The sequence below is a fragment of the Pinus tabuliformis genome, chromosome 1_2 (assembly GCF_031772625.1).
Source record: "Pinus tabuliformis cultivar Carrire ecotype Pingquan chromosome 1_2, CPIR1, whole genome shotgun sequence".
Taxonomy (NCBI): Eukaryota; Viridiplantae; Streptophyta; class Pinopsida; order Pinales; family Pinaceae; genus Pinus; species Pinus tabuliformis.
In genome coordinates this window covers 482,762,345-482,768,312 of record NC_142298.1, presented here as the reverse complement: position 1 = coordinate 482,768,312, position 5,968 = coordinate 482,762,345, and positions in this window count along the sequence as shown.

Genomic DNA, 5,968 nt, shown 5'->3' with positions numbered 1-5,968 from the left:
CAAAGCATTTTTGCTACCCTTATTACCCATTTATGTTAGTTGGAGGTGTGGGGTAGATTGATAACCAAGTTCTTTATCTTTTTCTTTCTTTTCAATTCAAACTTCCCTGTTAGTTTTTCCACCTAATCTATAGGAGTGACACTCCAACTCTTTTACCTTTTCTACTTCAGATGTTTCATTAGTTGAGCTTGCAAATGTGATAATTACACTTCCCTCCCTTAGCAATATAAATTCATCTTCTTCTTCTAAGATGTCTTCTTGATTCATCTGGACTCCTCCTTTGGTTCTAACGTTGGCTCTTGATGATGAGGTTGATATATTTGTTGTTCCAAATCAGAGGGACATTACTATAGGATTTCCCCTTCCTCGTCTAGTATTTAGAGCTTCATATTTTTTCACATTTCTACTATTTTCAACAGATTTTCTCATCCTTTCCCCACTCCAGTGGTTTAAATTTTTAGAGAGTTGGGTCCTTTTCCTTTCAATATTTCTTCATATTGTTGTTTGTTAAGTGGAAGATGTTATCTATTAGATCCTCATTTTTTTCTTTTCTTTCTTCCATTGTTCTCCTATGTCTCCCTTTCTTTCTTATTATTCTTGATTTTTGGAGCAATTTCTAGCAAAGTGACCATATTCGTGGCATACTTTTCATTTGAAGGGAAGTTAGCCATAATTGACTTCCTAGATATGGGACTAACTCTCAAGGCTAAAATTGATTGTCACACGGAGGCCCTTATCCAAATCAACCTCCACACATATCCGAGCACAAGAGAAGAGGCCATCGTGGGGCTCCATTCAATCTATATATTTTCCCAAGGTGTTGTTAATGCTCCTAAAGGTATAATTGTTCCAACAATGAAGGAGAATAAAGGGAATTTTAACCCATTCTGGGACCACAGAGGGAACATCATAGTGAAGGTTAAATTTAGGGCTTCATCAATCCAAATAAAACACTCAAAAGCCCATGAAATACATTCTGCTCCGGAATATTAGATCATGATCATATTTATTTTCAAGGAAGAAGGTGAAATAACCCTTTTTCATAGAAGGAGGAGAATATCTCCCCTTAGATTAAGGTTTATAGTTTTTTCGATCCATAAATGAATAGATCAAGGGGAGGGCCACAAGCCCATAAAATTCCCCATAAGATCACTTTCTGCAAGTTGGAGGGCTCATAGCCTGGCATGGGCAACATAAACCTCGACCTTCGGAATCTCATTGAGCTACTTGATGAATCAGGAAGGGGGATTTTTGAACTTAGGCCCATTGGTCACTAAGGAGTTAAATGTCGCAATCTATTGATCCAAGGGAGTATTGGAGGACATACTAGTAATAGTTGAAAACTTGACCTATCTGAACTACAACTATTGCAAAGAAATAAAAACACAAGAGGACAAAAAATAGAGTGAATCAAATTATCACCGACAAGGAGTAAAAGCAGTCCAAACCTACCTTACGAGCAAGTAGGATCCAATCATCTAAAGAGGATGTCACAAGAAAGTAGAGACGACCCACCAATGGTTAAGTCGACAAAACGTAGAGGCACTACAAAGAAATTCCATCTGAATTTAATAAAAAGGGATTCATCAAATTGAAACCCATGGTTTGGGTTCTCACCCTTACTTTGCAAATCCTTTAATTTGTTGTATTAGTTATCAAATTGTTATAGGGTTTATTTGATTTTTTATTATATTATAAATATGTATGTGTAAAACCTAAATAAATAGTGATTTAATTAGAAAGAGGCAATGCCATAAGCTCAAATGTGTTAATGAGAAGAGATTGAATGTTTTACAATAGAATTCAAATATTCGATAGAATGAAATTATTATATTTTTAAAAAGTAGAATAACTTGATTTTTTCTTGCATTTCAATAAATTTTATCTTAGGTGGTTGGGATGAATGATTGTTGTTGTACAACCTAAAGAATATCTCATCCTTGCCTATTGGCTGGAAGCTAGGGTGCTTGGTTACATGAAAAAAAATAACTCAAATTTTTCCTCCAACATAAGTTATATATTCCATTCCCATATATGCAAATAAAATTTGTTTATGGATTTATTGATGTATGCCCAAAACTTAAAGAAAAATTGTCAAGGACTCTTTTATAAATATCCAATAAAAAATTCATTTATCTTGTCTCCATTACATATATTAATATAAAATGAAATGGGGAGCTAGAAGAACCATTCAACTTTCCCTTTTACTATTTACAAATTATTCCAATGTTAGAAAGGTGGATGGAAATTCCAACGCCCTGGGGGTTATTGTATTTCATGTACAAATTTGATGTAAAAATCTGATGTCAAGACAAATCAATAGCTTGGAAACTCATGAGGTAAAAAATTAACCATGAATGGCTTTCGAACCATGTGATATTCAATATAGCATTTGATTGAATTATCATTTTTTCTTTATCGACTTTCAAACTTTTGATTATCATCTTCTAATGATTTTTCAAGTTGACTAGTTGATTTCAAGAGTGGGACAAATTTACCTTCAGCTTTAAATGCTAATAAGACATATTGTTTATTAATTCCTTGAGTATCTGTCACAAGTTCATCAATGTCTTCAAGTAGTTTTATGGAATCATCTCTAGCTCCCTTATGTTATCCTTGGTGTGTTGCATATTTCTTTGGTTTGATATGTGTCTCTATGCTCCATAGGGGATATAATTTTTTGGGATTTGCTTGAATTAGGTTTGCATAAAATATATTATATACACAAGTACAAAAAAAAATTGGCCATGTATACAAGTCTTCAACTCCCTTATTCTAAAATAATTGAAATGTACAAATATATTTCAACATAAAAATAACTTGAAACAAAATAACTTGGAGAGTTAAGCCTTCCTCACAAAGTCATCATGCATAGGAATTCATTTAGATTAAATTTAGTAATTTTGTAATAATTGACTACTAGGTTGGCTATATTATCAATATTTATGTTTGATTTCTTCCATCATTTTAAAAGGTTTTTTTATTTATTTGCATATGTTGCAACCATTCCATGGTTGTTATCATAATTAAATGCATTCCTTCACATTCATAACCATTGATTTAGTAGTTTCTATTACAATTTCATCCTTCCATGCACTCTTTTGATTATGTACCTATCTGTTGGGAACGGGTCCCCTGGGGTCAATTTTGGGGTTAAAAGCCCAAGTTTTGGGGCTAAAGGCCCAAGTTTTGTATAAAGAATGTAAAGTCTCCACATTTTGTGGTTGCAGAGTGCGAAGATGTAAACAGTCAAAAAGGGTTTCCGCCCTTAGTTTAGATATTTTGTGTCGGCTTGATGAGATCCACCCTTGGTCCACAGGCCATGGGAATGTATAAAAAGGGAGTCTTAGAAGAGTCTAAGGCAAGTTTTAAGTAGAGTTCTAAGTAATTTTTTGGGTTTGTGAGAGCTAAGAGCGAAGAGTCTTAGCGTAGGAAGAGGCTCTGCAGCTGAGTGCGCAAAGGCCTAGGGTAGAAATCCATAGCTGAGTGTGCAGACCCCTGTAGTTGTGTGCGCAGGGTAGTCAGATTCTGTACTGGAAATTTGGATTATGAATAAAGAGAAGTATTTTAGAATTACCTGTGTATTTTACTTTTGTTAATTGCATGCGATTATGTTACGTTGAACACTGAGTTTATGTTTTAATGCTATTCTGGTGCGCGAATCTATATTTTTCTCTTTGTTATATGAACGGAAGTAAGAATATATGTTTACGCACGATAATCATAATTACCTGTTAAGACTGTACGAAACTAAGATAATCTGAGTAAATACAGAAGTAAGAGTAATTACAGAGGCGTGTAAGTGCCTGATCTATCTATTTAGGGTCCGTGAAGGATGATTGGAGACTTTCGTGGAGGCTTCAAGGACGAATAAGAGAAGTACATTGATAAGCCCTAAAGGGCTTATCGATCTGTGTGAAGGCAGAGTGAAGGTCTAAAATCGACATCACAACCATCTCAGGGTGCGAAAACTTGGTTCCTGCATCACCCCATACTGCTTCGGGTGAGACTTCAGTCCGCGCTCCGTGGATTGATGCCGAAAGGGCCAGTAGTGTAAGGATTTGCTTGGCTACTTAATGCTAAACCAGGGTCAGGGCCCATCAATCCAACAAATGGTTCCATTGACGAGACCAAGATCTGCATAACGAGATGTGTGATGTCACATCATTGGAATCCAACTAAGAAAGAGATCGAAGATTGGTTGGATAGAAAGATCCACGAATTCGCGACATGGGACAATAGGAATCCGCGATTGACGAAAGAACAGTGGTTGGACAAATACATGTACATAGAAATACACGAGATCTTATTTTTTTCCTTCCCGGCTGAATTATACGAGTGGATCGTGAAGTTCGCAGATGGCCAAGGGAGGTGGAGGCTTGACGGTCCGATTGTCTGGACCCCGGAGTTAGTGTAGAGATTGGAAGCCTCTGAAGATAAGTTCATGCGTTTTGTCGATGATTGGCTCGATCGTATCATAGGAGGATTTGTGACAAAGTTCGCGGTTGATGCTTCGGTCAGCTACAACAAAGCAGAGTGACGCTTCTTCAAAGGACTGCAAGGTAAGTATTTAAGGTCTTTAAATACTTGGATTAAGATGCTATTGTGTGAAAAGCGGATTATGCAGTTACCTTGACGTTTGGGTCTATGCGAAGTGGAAGGACTTTTAGGGATATAGGAAGAAAAGGCCCTGAATATAGCCCGCTTTTTTGAACCTCCTATGAGTGACGACGAGGGAGCAGCACATGCCTCTCCACAGAGTATTGTTCAGTTAATAAGACAGGGGTTCCCCCAAATACCTCATCCACCCACACCGCCTCCATCTTCACCTCCACCGCTTACACCATCACCACTACCACATTCGCCACTGTTCAATATGGCAAACTCTGTAAAGCTACCTGTGTTCAAGGGCATGAGAAATGAAGATCCATACCAGTTTTGGTTCATCGCAAAGGATGTAAGGGAAGCTCAGGGTATCACAGATGATCAAATGAAGAAAGAAAAATTGGTTAGTGGTTTTCAGGACCATGCACTAACATGGTACATTAAATACTGCACTGATAATCCGATGTCCGCATTGGCATATATCCAAACTGGGCTGAATAAGGAATTCAGTAGACCTAAGTCTGAAGTGCAACCAATTGTGGGGTTCAAAGAGATCATGATGAAGCTTGGTGGGACACCCTGCGATTTGGATCAAAGATTGAATTGTACGATCTGTAAGGCTAACATGAATCTGACTGATGGGAAGCACCGCGAATGGTTTATGGCTTCGCTCATGCCTCATATTTCTTACCTGTTGTGTATCGTCAGAGGTAAGAAATATGCCTTACTATGATGGTTTAACTGAGGTTAACCACTTTTTGGATGCATTTGAGAGAGAAGTGCCAGAGAAACATTGCTTCTAGGCCTTGGACTGGGCGCTGCGCGCTACAACTGCGAGATGGTGGGGCACACATAAGGACAGTTTTTATGATTAGCGCATATACAGAAAAATGATGAGAGTGCGGTTTGGTCACCCACAAGTATGGCCAACTGAAAAGTATGATGGGAGGAATTATCCATGCGACCATTTGGCCAAATAGACTGAAGTGTATGGAGTGAAGCCTCAACCAGAGTGGTTACATCTGTTTTGTCATACCTTGGATGTTATACCGATGAATTGGTACTTGGAGATGGAACTCCGCCATGGAATTGAAGAATGGGATGTTTTACGCCAAGGATTTTTTATGACGTTCAGCTTTGAGGATGGGTTTGAATGTATCGACGAATCATTACAAGATGTTAAGGCAGTGATCTTCAGGATACCACAAGATCCTCTAGATTTGATTTATCTTGATTGGACTACCCAGCTGAGCCACGCGCTGGAGTGCTACAATGTAACAATGGAAGAAGACGAAGACCTGAGGAAGATTAATATCTTAGAGACTGAAGGGCACCGTGAAGTTGAGGGACTGCAACTAGAGAA